The sequence below is a fragment of the Dipodomys spectabilis genome, unplaced genomic scaffold (assembly GCF_019054845.1).
Source record: "Dipodomys spectabilis isolate Male_0828 unplaced genomic scaffold, ASM1905484v1 ptg000075l, whole genome shotgun sequence".
Taxonomy (NCBI): domain Eukaryota; kingdom Metazoa; phylum Chordata; class Mammalia; order Rodentia; family Heteromyidae; genus Dipodomys; species Dipodomys spectabilis.
Window position 1 is genome coordinate 8,831,299 of NW_024870752.1, and position 15,507 is coordinate 8,846,805.

The 15,507-nt window shown below is 34.7% G+C and overlaps 1 protein-coding gene and 1 pseudogene across 1 annotated transcript in view; one reads left to right on the forward strand and one right to left on the reverse strand.

Annotated features, from left to right (window-relative positions):
* Gpc5 (glypican 5) overlaps window positions 1-15,507 on the forward strand; it is a 1,062,082-nt gene that overhangs the window by 1,024,883 nt on the left and 21,692 nt on the right. The gene's annotated exons all lie outside the window — the stretch shown is intronic.
* On the reverse strand, window positions 4,398-4,909 carry LOC122110165 (annotated as a pseudogene).

A 15,507-nucleotide genomic window follows, 5' to 3' on the forward strand; every position in this document is an offset into this window, starting at 1 on the left:
GGCCATTTTAACAGTAGGTTTGCCCAGTTTTTATTGTTTGTTTTATGAGAGATTTTATCAGGATCTCAATTCTCATTAGTTTTATATATTTCAAATATCTTTTGCTTGTTAGCTTTCTATTAATATGTTCAAGTTAACTTGCTAGAGCAAATCTTTAGTTGTTATGTCATAAAATTATTTCATATTTCCCTCCAAAGTTTGAAAAGTTATTTAGAAAGTGGAGCGTTCCATGTGAGCACAAGTCTTTGGGGCCCATTGAAACTCGGATCTCATGTATCTCAGAACATGTAAGAGGAGTCTGACCGGGATAGAAAACAATCTATGGGGGTTTGTCATACAGATGAATCTAAGAGAAGTCTTATGACATTTAGTTCCCACCATTGAAGAGGGATTTTTATCTCTGGACTGTAGTTTGTCAAGCTATCACCATTGAAAGAAGTTTAAAAAATTATATTATATATATGTATGCATATATATATATATTAATAGCTACCATTAACATCTCAGTGGCTAACACTGGATGCTTTAGATTCAACATGCTTTCCAGTGTATCAAAATTATCAGTAGCACTAGTCAGGCGATTGGTAGAAGTGACCCATAATCTAGAAGAAAGGCTCACAACTTTCCAACATCAAAAAATAGTAAATGAGGAGACATAAAGACAGCATGTATTCAAGTTTTGAAATTTGACTTGCAAGACTGAGAAGGAGACACATTAGTTAAGTAACAAACTAATGAGTTGAGAGGTATGGCTCCACTTGAAACTGGAGACTCTAGGAAGAGGTTGTGTTGTTCATCTGTTCCTGTCTGGCTTCCTGCTGAGGCAGTAATCATAGTCTTTTCCCTTTTCCTAACTCTGCTTTGCTCCTTGACAATGGAGGTTAGAAGTAAAAATAACTAACAGCCCTATCTGGAATTATCAATAAACTCTACAGTATTTACAAAAGCTATAGAGTGACCTTCAGGATTGGAGTGCATGGGAGATAGAATTGGACCCGAGGTTAAAGGGATGTAAACTACAGGATAAAACACAACCCAAACACAAAGAGAGGGAAGGGGGACATGAAAATCCAAGTTCCACTAACCATGCCCATACAGAAGGCTTGGCAGTAAATGCAGAATACCACATTTGAGGGCATTGATCCTCCTGTTATCTCAGGGCTCATCAGCTACATACAATGTTACCTCCAATGTTACCTTCAAATCCTAAAAGCCAAAGCAAGGAGTACACTCATCACGAAGACTAAACATTCTTACCCAAAACAAACTGACCACCCCCAAACAAGGCTGTTGAAGTTAAATATGAAGCCTCTGACCCATCTCTCTCTAATGCCAAACCAGCGGCCGAAGCTTCAGAAGAGAGGTTAGTTAGCTAACAGACAAAAATAACAAAATGGCTTCTGTCTCATTTACATCTGCAAGGCAATGGGATTGAAACATTCCACCCTGTATTGCATAAATACAGAGATACTTGAAACTTGTGACCCCCTTAGTGTTAAACATATCTTTGTTTTCATTTGGGGATTTTAAATTAGCCATTCATACCAATGTCTTCTTTCATGGTGTCAGTTCTACAATCCTTGCGACCTCCAGATGTTTCGCCCTATGTTGACATGTTTGCCCAAACTGTGTGCGAAACATCTGTCTGCCTGACTAATTTTTTACACTTTCTCATTGTATGTTTGATGTGAAATAAACTCCACCAAACACTCAGAAGCATGTGAGAGAATCCAGCACAGCTGTGAATCATTTAAATGCCACTCGGGATCCCATGGGCCTTTCATCTTGTCACTCTTTTTGGTGGAGTATGACCACTTGCCTAGGAAAACAGCTCAACTCAAACATTCTAGAAGGGTCCTCCAGCTCTGGCTGCCACTTTGGATAAATGAGCACTGTCTTCCATGCTGAAAGTCCACCGGAAATTTACAAGCCTAGCTTTAAATTAAAATACAACAGTAAGAAGCATCCATCATGGCAGATGTACTCTGAAAGGCCACCTCCTAATGTAGTTGAATTTAGAAGGAGATGCAAACCATATCTAAGTGAAGGGCTAACTAAAAGAGACTGTAAATGTTCATATGTACTCTAGAACCTACTTCCAAAAGACTGAAAGAAAATCATTATATTGCCAGACACAATTTTTGGGGGGGTTGAGGAGTTGTTGTTTTTTGTTTCTTTGTGCCAATGCTGGATAGGAAATGAAGAGTAATTTTGGAGAATGAGTTCACAGTGCTAAGACAACCGATGGAATTAAAATCACACAGATAATACAATGTATTATTTTAGAATCAGACTTACACTTTTTCATAAAATGATTAACTATAGAAATAATTATGCATTTGTATACTTCTTGTGGAATTTAGACATGGTAAAAATCTCAAGTTCATTACTGTATTTTGTTTCAACCAGAGCATAGTTCTGCAGAAATAAATGCGTATGACAACCTCTTCAGGTTTTATCTTCCATTAATCAAAACAGAATATAATTTTCAGTAGGAAAAAAAAATGTTATGATAATTTTGTCCGTTGGTATCTCTAGGACTAAATGTCTTTAAAGAATTGATTCAAACAAAAAAATGTATTGAGATAAAAAAAGTTCTGCATACAATACTACGCAGCCTTGAGTTCTAATATCCCTTCTATGTCTCATGTTGGGACCAAATTTCTGCTTTCTATATTTATTTTATATCATCTTATATTTTTAGATAAGAAAAATATTGAAGGAAAACTATTAAAAGGACATACAGAAGAGATCCCATAAGCAATATGGGAGGGTTGTTTTCCTTTTTGAAAATTTCAGTACTTGTAGTAGAAAACATTGCTGTAAAATAAAGTTTCAAAATGATAAAGGTATTTTGAAGTCCTGCTTTTAATATGAGTTACATTGTTGACTCAATCCAAGATATCAAGGATGCAAGTAGTCCAAGTGTTCGAAGGTATTAAGACCAATACCAAAATCAAGACAAGAAATTGCAGGCACTGTCATGACCTGAGAGCCAGAAGCGCAACTGTTGGTAAATGGCTGTGTAACTACCCCTCCATACAGGATGAATGGAGTGTGCTTGGCTAGATGTGTTTGGCCAGGCCATAATCCCTATTTTATGTCTAAAACCAGATTAATCATTTTCCACATCCTTTTTTTTTTCCATTTTTTTTTTATAGGTTAAGATTCGCCTTCACAAGCCAACAAGAAAGAAAGAAAAGAAAGAAAGAAAGAAAAGAACGAAAGAAAGAAAGAGGAAAGAGAGAGAAAGAAAGAAGGAAGGGAGGGAGGGAGAGAGGGAGGAAGGAAGGAAGGAAGGAAGGAAGGAAGGAAGGAAGGAAAGAAGGGGAGATAGAGAAAAAGAGAAAGAAAAAGAAAGATGAAAGAAGAAAGAGAAAGAAGGAAGGAAGGAAGGAAGGAGAGAGACAGAGAGAGAAAGGAAAGAAAGAAAGAAAGAAAGAGAAAGAAAGAAAGAAAGAGAAAGAAAGAAAGAAAGAAAGAAAGAAAGAAAGAAAGAAAGAAAGAAAGAAAGAAAGAAAGAAAGAAAGAAAGAAAGAAAGAAAGAAAGAAAAGAAAGATTTAATTAGGATGTACTGGAAGTGTTTGATAAATATCCTTAGATCCAATAGAATCCATTTCATGATACCTATTCCTATTTCCAGATACTTTTTTTCCTGATAGATTTTAGAGCTTGATTCACATGATTATCAGTCAGAAGTTCCCACATCAAATCATGTTCTGGACCACTAGTGATCCAGCAGTTGGAGAAGTTTGTGAATAGAGTATCTTAAAACATACAATACACAAGATGCCCTATATTGGTTTTAAATAATTTTTTCCTCATATTCATAGAATAAAATACATTCTGAAATCCAAGTGTACACTGAAATTTATTTCAAAACACCATGTTTTAAAGTTAGATTATCTTCAGTGTTATCAAGCTTTTTTTGTCTTTTTAAAACAATACTGCAGTTTATCAAAAAAAAAACATAAGAAATTTCAACTCTTAATCCTTTGAGTTATAAAAATCAATGATTTGGCTAACTTATAAACAAGCTTTTCATGTAATTATTTGCATAACTCTAGTAATGCTAAAAGAAGCAGCTATAAGATCAAAATACTTTAAAAAACACTAAAAACATAAAAATACTTAGCCCCATTATTTATCAGTAGGACATGTTCATTTATGCCTACATTTCAGTATTTATATGATTGTTCTATTTTAAAAGTCACATCCAAAGGATAAACAAAACAACCTATGAATTGTCATTATTTGTTTATTTCTTAGTTTGTGAAAATGTCCTTCTTGTCAATATAGCAAGCAAATTTCAGCTCTGATTGCTATGCAAAAGAACAGAAGATAATCTGCTTTGCAAATAACTTTATAGTTCAATTGCATAGGGGCAACATGCTAACTGAAAAAATTACTAACTGAACTACAGGTATTAAATACTGAAAAAATTAACAGTTTGTTATAATTTATTTTATTTAACAATCTAGGAAGTTCGCAGCCATCGGCAGTGCCAGTGCAATTTCAGGTGCAATTGGGAATTCAGGAATCTCGGTGGAGTTGTCAGTGTAGGTAAAATACATGCATACTTTTTTGATTGCACATGTGAAAGGATCTCTCTAAAATTGACCTCATTGGTTTCATTCTCAGCAAAGTGACTCGGGCCACTCAACATGGCTTTTATTGTTCCTGATGTTAGTACATGCTCTCTTTTTACAATAAATTTGTGACCATTAGAAGATATTAACTTGACATACATGGCATCAGGGCCTTCACAGCCACCATAAGTTTTCTCCTCTCCATCCATTATGTTCTTATACAATTTTACTTTGGTTCCACAGGAACTTCAGTAGTTTCTTGCGAATCCCACCGCTGCTAATGCAGCCACCGCAGCAATCTTCCCCGGTGTACCGCCACAGCCCCTTCTACCCGGCCCAAATTCTTGAAGTCATGGGGCCTGAACTCTGGGCCTGGACGCTGTCCTTCAGCTCTTCAGCTCAAGGCTAGCGTTCTACCACTTGTTCCACAGCACCACTTATGGCTTTTTCTGTGTATGTGGTGCTGAGGAATCGAACCCAGGGCCGCAGGCATGCAAGCAAGCACTCTACCACTGATCCACCTTCCCAGCCCCTCAAGCATTTTAATACTTTTAAAAATCACCACAAATGGGTTTTATCTACTGATAATTACATCAGTGTTTTAAGATAATTTCTTTTGGGCTGGGAAGGTGGCTCAATGGTAGAGTGCTTGCCTTGTATACATGAGGCCTTGGATTCAATTCCTCAGCACCATATAAGCAGAAAAAAACTGGAAGTGGCGCTGTGGCTCAAGTGGTAGAGTGCTCACCTTGAGTTGAAGAACTGAGGGATAGCACCCAGGCCCAGAGTTCTGGCCCCACGACCAGCCAGAAAAAAAAAAAAAAAAAAAAAAACAGAAACAAAAAAAGATAATTTCTTTTTAGTTGTTTTGGGAAACTTATTAAAGAAAAGAATTATATATACAGATATTCCTTAATTCATAAAACTATAGAATAATTAGATGCTTGATTTCCCCAAGTATCAAAAGCAAATCACTTTTAAATACAGTTCATGTGTTTTAGGGTCAGTTGAAAAAGAGTTCTGTCAAAAAGAAAAGTAAGACACATTTAACTTGGACGAAGAAAAACTACCTTTTATTTTTAAATAAGAGTTTTCTGTTTCTGGTAGTTGGCTGTTTCCATGCAGATCTGTTTGATTACAAATCCAAAGAAAATGTTCTGAGAACAGTGGGTTGTTTGCTTTTGGTTCAGAACTTGATGTAAGCCTCATTCCGTTAGTGAAAGCTTACTTTCACAAAGATTTCATGTTAGCAAATAACACCAGGAAATGATTGCAGTGAGAAAATTATACAAAGTCGTATTCATGGCTAGGTTTGGCTTAAATCAGTAAAATAATAAAAACTCAAATGCTTGTTCCTGTGTGTTAGGTGTGCAGTAGATTTTAATAATGCTAAAGAATTATTGCACTTAAAGCAACATATTTGAACTATCATAAATCGTCTGGGTTTTTTTTAGATTTTTTTTGCTTTTAAAATGTATCATTTTGGGAACATTTATTCCAACAAATCTAATTCAAATTGGCCTTTTTTGTTCCATAATATTTTACTGCTGTGTTGCTCTCATTTTTGAACTGTAAACATTATGAGCTCAGAATCCTCTTCTTATTTATCTTTGCATTCAAGATAAGATGGAAATTTTTAGATGCTTATTAAATGATTAACTTCATTAGCAGTCTTTGTATGGAAGTCATAGAACCATAGAGATGAAGATCAACAGAGCCTGAAACCTTGAATTACAAATAACATAAAAGTCAACAAAACTCACTTAGGAAAATAAGGAATTTATTGATTCCGTATGATTAAAAACATCTACAGACATATCTAACTACAATCTTAGCCAGTCATTTTAACTTTCAGTTTATTTTTTTTACCTTAAAGTTTATTCCCTTGCCACAGTTAAGAGATTTTATATATTTTCACCTTTCCCTGCCTCTCTTGCTAGCTCCTGGCTCCTTTACTATTCATCCACCTCACTCCAAACCTTCAATACCTTGGAAGATTCAAGGTGACTTCCCAAAGCACCAATAACACAGCATGATATGACTCACTAGTTCAAAATGAGGTAGAGGCCCCTTATAAATACATTAGAAACAATAGCAAGAGAGAAAAAAACTTTTTTGTTGTTGTTGTTGCTTTGTATGCCTCTTCCCCCACAGTATAACCCTTGTTTTCACTCTATTTGATGTTGGTATAATTTGGGGAGCAGAAGGGAAAAAACAAATTGTTTAAATAGGGATACAGGTTGGCCCATTGCAACAATGAGATGTACAAGACGCTATGTTGATAAATGAACTTTACAATTTAGGCGGGGAGCGGGGTGAGGGGGAGAATGTAGTTGTGGAGATGGGAGGGAAGGGATGGTAGGGGAAAAACAAAGGAGGAGGCAACAATGCTTGATAAGAAATGTACTCATTACCTTACTCATGTAATTGTAATCCCACTGTACAGTATTTTCACAATAAAAATGTTATTAAAAATAAAAAATGAGGTAGAGGCAAACAAAATATTAAAGTGAAGCCTGAACCTAATACAGAAAATTTCCTTAAAACCTGTAATCTTGGAGGGACAGCAGATAGATACTCAAATTTGATCTTACGCCAACAGAAACATGGAACTAGACCACTGACTAGTGACTAATTCACACACTTATATAAGGAAAAGCAAACCAATTAATTCAGAATAACTTTTCTGAAACTGTGACCAAATCCACACCAAATTGCTCAAAAACTGCTCCTGACTGATGTAATAGAACAAGTTTAACCTCTCTGGAAATGGAATGAAATATGAAGTATTAAAACTAAATGGACTTCAAGAATAATTAATTATTAAGAGTCAAAAACATTATGATCAACAATGACATGTACAAGGCACTATGTCGAAAAACAAACTTTACAATTTAGGATGGGGTGTGGGGGGTTGGGTGGGGGGGTGTAGTTGAGGAGGTGGGAGGGATGGGATGGTAGGGGGAAAACAAAGGAGGAGGCAACAATGCTGGGTAAGAAATGTACTCATTACCTTGTTCATGTAACTGTAACCCCTCTGTACAGTATTGTCACAATAAAAAAAAGTTATTTTAAAAAAACATTGTGAGCCACACACATGTGGCTCAGTCTGTTCTGCTTTACATTTGGCTTTAGAAAATCTACATAAATATATAATATACTTTGTCTTCATCTCTCAGCCATTCATTCATTTGTTCCTCAAAAGCAAAATATTGTTCTTTATTCTACATACAATGGGTTAACCCATGCCAAAAAAAAAACCAGAAAACACACTTTTTCTTGCTGTATCTTGAACACAAAGTGTTTAGACTGTTGCAGACATTATTCACATTGTAAAATACAGCGTGCTTAATATTGTGGGATATGTTTGCAGAAATGTTAAACTAGCTGAGGGGGATCAGAGACAGCCTCACCGGTAGGGAAAGAAAAGAGATAATGAGGAAATCCAAATACAAAAGATATCATATGATGGACTTGATGGTGCACCTGTAGGAAGGCAGGAGAATCCGTTCCAGGAAGTGGAGAGAATGCCGTTAAGAAGAGGGAGGGAGGGGTGAGTAGGGGAAAGAGGAGTGAGAATGTTGAAAGGGGTGACACTGAGAAAAACACATTGTATTCATAAACTGCTTTGTTAAATGGCAACTCTATTGTGCAACTACTGAAAGATAATAAAAGGGGCAGGAAGTAGTGCACACAGTGAGTTTTAACATGTAGAGATGACTAGACATCATTGAAAGATGATAAGTAGCACGAATATAATCTGATTTACATTCAGCTCAGAAGTTAGGAAAGCACAGAGAAAAGTCTGGATGAGAGGATCAGGAGTAGGATTATTGGAGAGCTGGATTATAGTTAAGAGACAAATAAAAATTGCCAAGACTGATTTTATTGGAAAGGTAGGACAGGAAGGTTTCAGTTTCTGGCAATTAATCAGTGGAAAGGCAACTTGTGTAGTAAGACAACTGTTGGTTCGTGAAAACGTACTCATTTACTCGTTTCTTTTTTATTCTCTATTTCAATGAGAGGAAACAATTCAAATACTTTGACCCAAACATGTTGTCAAGTGGCAATTTACATGACTTTCATCCCACTGGGTATTGTGATGTGATTCATTGAAAGTGTTTCTGCAGACCCTGCAGAAACAAGCCATAGCCATATTAAGGAAAAAAAGATATTCACAAGCATCAGTAACATGTACCTAGATAGAAGTCATAAAGTGAGTCTATAATCAACTACTATCCCACAGAGTCAAAGGCCAAGGAAAGTTCAATACAAGTTTCAGAAAATCAATGCCATTCCTAATAGATTGCCACACATGGTGACAGAGTGTAGCAGAGATCAATAGAGAACAGCTTTTCTGAACATCTATTGTCCGTGCTCCCACATACAGTATTGCGCTGAGACATCCCAAATTGCAAATTACAAAAAAAGAAAACTGACATATATTTTAGAGGAAATGTATAATAAGAAAATTCGTGCGTATTTTATAGCTGTCATTTTGGGAAGTGACCGAGACTGCACTGCAGATATACACTGCAAACAATGGGTCATATTCTAAAGCTGGTTAAAAACAATTAACTGGCCAAAAAAAACAATTAACTTACCATTCAGAACAAATGCAGGGTACATCCTCCATGCTCAAATTTTTAAGTCAAATACACTGATGAATCATAAGTAAGAGAATGAGGGAAGAAATTGGCTTATCTATTTCTTACCTGCAGAGACAAATTTCTAATACTGAGAAAAGCATCTTAATAATCACTGGAACTGGGCATTCAAAGTTTTGCTTATCATAGTAACATCAAAAGCAGCTCATGATATACAACCTGTCTTTATTATTGTACCTAGAACTAAATTTAGATCGTGTCATATGAGTAACTTATTTCAAAACCTAGATTCTTACTTTTACATATTTTAATGAACATTCATATATTAAGATTTTATATTGACCCATATATAGTGAATGTTGTTACATTGTAATTTTACTATTTCTTTTTCACTTGGGTAATACTTCTTTCTTATTTTATTTCTTGCCTCCATTGAGATAGAATACTTCATATTCTTTTCTAACCTCATGAAATAGAGACATGAACACATTTTTATGTATCTTATGTTTTTCAGTCAACAACCTGAAGACATCTCTTCAAACTAAACTTGTTGCCTCTTATTTATTATAGTGGCAGACTAATATTTTCTTATGTAATTATACCATAATCTCTTACCAATTTGTGCCTTAACCAGAAATTACCAAAGTAACATCTCTCTGGCCTAAATCCCCAATACCAATATATATTTGTGTGTGTGTTTGTGTGTGTGTGTGTGTGTGTGTGTGTGTGTATGGTGTGAAAGTTTGTTTTTTAAAAACTTTTAAACAAATCTTTTTGGTAATACTTCATTATAATTTTTATTTCCCTAAATATGAAAGCATTTGAGCATTTGTTATACATCTGAATGTGTTCCCACATCAACTATCTGTATTCGCTCATCACTTTTTCTATTGGATCACTTGTCTGGTTTTTGTCACTTACAGGAGTCATTTTTATTTTGTATCTTTTCTCAGCACTGAAATATTTTCCAAAATTCCTTCAGCCTGTGAATTTTCCATGATGTAACTTGTTAACTAAGAGATTTTAATTTCTCTATTCTCAAATAGAATATCTTTTCTTTAACAGCTACTGAGTCCTAGTTTTATTCAATATTGTCCTTATCTTTAGATTTTGCATGTACCCTCCAAGATTTTCTTTCAGGATTGTTATTGCTTATTTTTTATGTAAGTTTTTATTCCATCTGGAAGTTGTTTCTAAATAGTGTGCAAGTCTGGACTCCAAATTTATTTTCATCCAGATGGATTGCCAATTCCTTCATAACCAGTCATTAAAATATCTATCTTAGTCTAACCAGTCTAAAATAGGTTGCATACGTAATAAGTTATTGTAAAATATAGGCATTTCTGGTATATCTATTTTGTACCATTTATCTATGTGTTTATGAAAAGCCCATATACTTCGGGTTATAGTAGGTTTACTGTATGTTCAGATGGCCATTTGGGGATATTTGCTTCCTCGATACTGTCTGGGCACCTCTTCTGACACCTTGTATTCATATACTGTTCTGTAGAATGGGAACTTCATTGTACAGCTACTTAAAGATAATTATAATAATAAAATGTTTAAAAAAGAAAAGTCAAAAAAGAAAGTATTCTGAATATAATAATTTAAAGAGGTTCAAGAGTACAATAAACATTTATAGGGTGAATATGGTCGTACTACATATGGGAAATGGAAGTAAGTAATTTGAGAGGGTGGATGGGGTTGAAATAGGTGAGGGAAAATGATGGAAGGTGTGACATCAATCAAGTTTACATTGTGCCCACAAACTGACATGCTGAATTCAAACTCCTCTGTACCACTATAAAAATAAAATAAAATAAATTTAATAATGAACATTAAAAAGACAATCATTTTACTATGATATGTATTCCAACTTAATATTTAGGTATATTTATATAAAACAGATAATCTTTGTAGATATCTGTATAAGGGCCTCACACATGCTCAGATGGAAGAACTAGATCAAAGCCAATATAAACAGGAAGAAATGATCATATATAAGCGATCTGGAATAAGATACAAAAAAATCTATCATGTAAATAATACAAAGTCCAGAAACACCTTGTGCCTTAGAAGGCACTGATTAAACCTAATGAATTAAATATAGAAGAAAATTTCCCTAGAGCTTATCAAATTCTAAGAACAAAATTGATGAGGAAAAATATTCATATATTTAGACACAGTTACAAAGGCCTTGATATCTAAGATAAAAAGAAAATCCTGTTGAAAAGATAAAACTACTGATGGTAGATAAATAATCAGCCTACTGTCAAATTTATGTTTGCTTTAATGGAAGTTCAAAGATGCTTGAATAGCATGTGCAGATTACTGAGACCAAGGAAATGTACTGTAAGATCTAACCAAACAAAATTACATATGTAGAAGAATTCTGAGAGCTAGATCTTCTTCCCTGGGGGAATGGAGCTGTAAGTAATAGACCACATGCTCCCTGGAAAAGAAGTAGAAATCAAATTAACAAACTCAAATAGTCTTTTAGAAGACAGAAGAAAGGTGCTGAGACACTCGTAACTGGATTTGAGAGTGGGGAAGATGTTGAGAGGATGAGTTGATTTATTTATGGGCTTTCACCTGCCTTTGCTCACAGAGATGTTTACCAACTGGTCAAAAGGCTGACTGATAACTCTTTAGTTTTATACTCAGAGTTCTATCCCTGAGAGAAGAGAAACTCCAATTACAAATTTTCTCCCAGGATACTGGATGAGTTATAAAGCTATGCAAGGTCGAGACAGTTTTTAAAACTTAAGAAGAAAGCTACCGAAAAGTAGTGCATCCCCTTCGGTGGACTCCAGAGACGAACATCAGAATGGGAAACTGTCAGAAGGAGGAAGTATGGATAATACACCAAGCTCTCAGTGGAAATTCAGAAGTACCTGAATCAACCGGAAGTAATATAATCTGACACTGCTGCACAAGGTCACAATCCTGGCTCAATTCAACCTCAATCTTCATTGTTGACAGTGATTTACCACCACTGTCGCACATGGATTGAGAGACTACAGTGTCGAAAAAGAAAGTCAAAAGGATTCTCTGTAACTTTCATACTCACTCAAGTATTATTAGACACATGGAAAGACTGGGCCATCTGACTAAAATTCAGGAGTTTTTAAGAGGCAAGAAGAATGGACCTTTATAGGCACAAGTTGATCTGATACATGAATTATCTGACAAGAACTATATATACAAATTGTCTGACAAGTGCTTTAAAATAACTATAATTAACATGCCTAAGGACATAAAGAAAAGCAGTAGGAAACAAATGAAATGATGGGAAACTTTCTCAAAGAATTTGAGTATATATAAAATTCAAATTACAGAACTAAAAATACACAATATCTAAAAATAAGACTTCAGACACGCACAAATCCAATGCGAAAATAATTCAAATGATAACTAGAGAATCAGGAGACCTCAAGCTGTCATAGAACTAGCATTTGCAATTTAACACAATGCTTATTCCTGGCAACACTGACACTGTGGATGTCACAACTGATGTTAAATGTAAGTCAAACTGTTCATCAGAATGCAAAATGTGTGCAGAGTGGAAGATCAATAATGAGTTACTCAAACCATTCTGCAAGTGCTATAAAACTGAGTCAAGCCTATCATGGATCTTGGACACTCATGATCCAATGCTTGTAGGTATGACTACAAGTGACCAGTCCTGAGAAATATTCATATTAATTGCAACACGCAGCACAGCCAAGACATATTAACATATATAATGTATTATATATAACATATACAATATAGAATATATCAACACATATATGTTATATAAATAATATATTACATATATAAAATATTGAATATGTAGTATGTTATGAGGAATTATATAATATATTAATGTTTTATCTGTATTCAAGATTTATAGCTTATATAAGAATGTTATATTTAAAATACATCTCTGACACAGAAATCTTTTTAGTGAATCACAAATATGTTCTGAGTATCCAATGTGTGACATCTTATTTACAAACCCTTCTATATCTTTTGTAATTGTCAACAAGACAACATCTTGTCATAATCCAGGTTGTTTCCACACTGACATACTCCCACTTCTGCTTCTTGAGTTCTGGGAGTATAGTTCTGTACCTTGATACCTGGCTTTCTTCTACATTTTATCTGTAATTTTCCTTTCTATGTAGTCCTTCAAATTTCTACTCAAAATCCCATTGGATGGGTCCAAGCTGCATGGAGTTTGAAAACTTACTGTTTCCTTTTCTGAGTAAAATTTGATTCATTGTGATAATATTTGCATAAAGATGGAGCTTGTTTACTGAGATAGTAAAGAATGAAGCTTGCATATGTCTTTCAAATAGAAATATTGGCTCCATTTTATAGACAGTTGGCTGTGTTCTTGTCTTACCACCTCCTTGGAATCAGAATGTTATAACTTAATCATCTCTTCCTTTTTAAGTGTGTTTGAATTCCTAGGAGTCATAATCACCCGAATAGTTGATCACTGACAAATTACATACACCTACTTCTACTAATTCTGCATTTTCTGTATTTAACAAGTACAATATGGCATACAATATATCCCAAGACTATGTCAACCCATCACACAGTTTGCAAACAGAAATTGTAGCAAAGAACTTCCTGAATTATCTTATTTTTCAGTATTTTACCAAAACATTTTCACCTGTATAAATTTGCCTCATTAGGAATATTAATATTTGATTAGATCATCCCTCAAACCTACTTTTCTGGTAAAATGTATATAATATAAATATTATCACCATAGCCATTTTTAGGTTAGCTCTTAATAGCATTAAGTATGGCTACATTATTTTTAACAAATGTCCACAATTTTTCATTTCTGAGTCTGAAACTCAATACCAAGTAAACAACTCACTCTTTCCCAATGAATACTCTAGTGACCATCCTTTGTTTATTCTAAATAGCCTAACAATAATACAAGCTTATGCTCACATAAACAAATACATATATTCTTATAATATCCCTTCAAGGTGGGTAATAGGTCCATGCTTTGATCTATCTAACTGGCAAATTAGTAATTCAACCTGATGCTGTTCACAAATCTGTCAGAAAATGAGAGCTCTCTGGACCAGACAGGCAAGAACTACTCATGGTACAGCAAGTAGCATAGAGATCATCATAGTTCCAACGTCATTCTTCTCCTTCTTGTCCCCAAACAGTAATGTGAAAAAGCCAAGCCAGGGGCTATGTGAGCAGCAGATGGTGTCACACCTGGGTAACCCTAAGTTTAGTCTCCATCAAGTTTAAGCAAACACCCTCTTTTTCTAGGAAAGGAATAATTATCTCACCTTCCAAGTTTAAAAGTTATATAAACCACCCTGAAATGGCCCATGGTACAATAGTGAGCGCTTAAGTCTTGGCACGTCCAGAGAGGACTGTAGGAATGCTACAGACCCAAGGAGTGAGTCTCCCCGCCTGAGACATGGTAGATAGTTTTCTTCACATTTCCAATAAGGATATGGGGGCTTGATGTGAATTTGGGTCACACAGAAAACAACTGTGCCAAATCTAAAATTTATGTCCTTTGACACAATACATAGCATCAAGTACATTATCGCTAAAATGGCGAGCTGAAAGGAAAAAACAACTTTGTAGCACAAAGAGCTATTGTCATTGCATAGAACTTAAATGTAGGAAGAATGGAAATTTTAATCATGTGCCTCAATCAAACACAACTTACCATTTCAAATGTCATTATTCATATAACCCAGGAACCCCCAAGATGATATGTCTCTGCTTCTAACAGAAACCAACATAAAGTAATTCCAGGAAACCACTATCTTAATTAAATGCCACAAGATTACATGGATTCAAGTCCCTGTATATATATACATATATATGAAAATTATAAAATATGTAAGGAAAAATTCATAATAAACAAGAGAGAGAAGACATGTCAAGAAATTCAATTAATCAAACTAATTGTATAAAAATCATTAAAATTCTTTTGTACCAAAAGTGCAACAACATAAAAAGTAAATAGGACACACAAAACTGACAACTATGTAACAAGAAACTAAATCTTTAAAAAACAAATAATAGTATCCTGAAAATAATATAAATGACATACAGATAAACAGAAAATTAATAAATCATAAGGTAGACCTAATGAAATTCTAGTACCAAAATAATAAAGAATTGGTAACTGAGCACTGGACTCAGGGTCTCATGCTTGTTAGCCAACCACTGTATGAATTTTTACCTTTATACTATTTAAATGTGTCCTTGGAATTGGGAGTAGGGAATCATATGAAAGAAGAAAATTAAACCAAATGGAAGGACACAG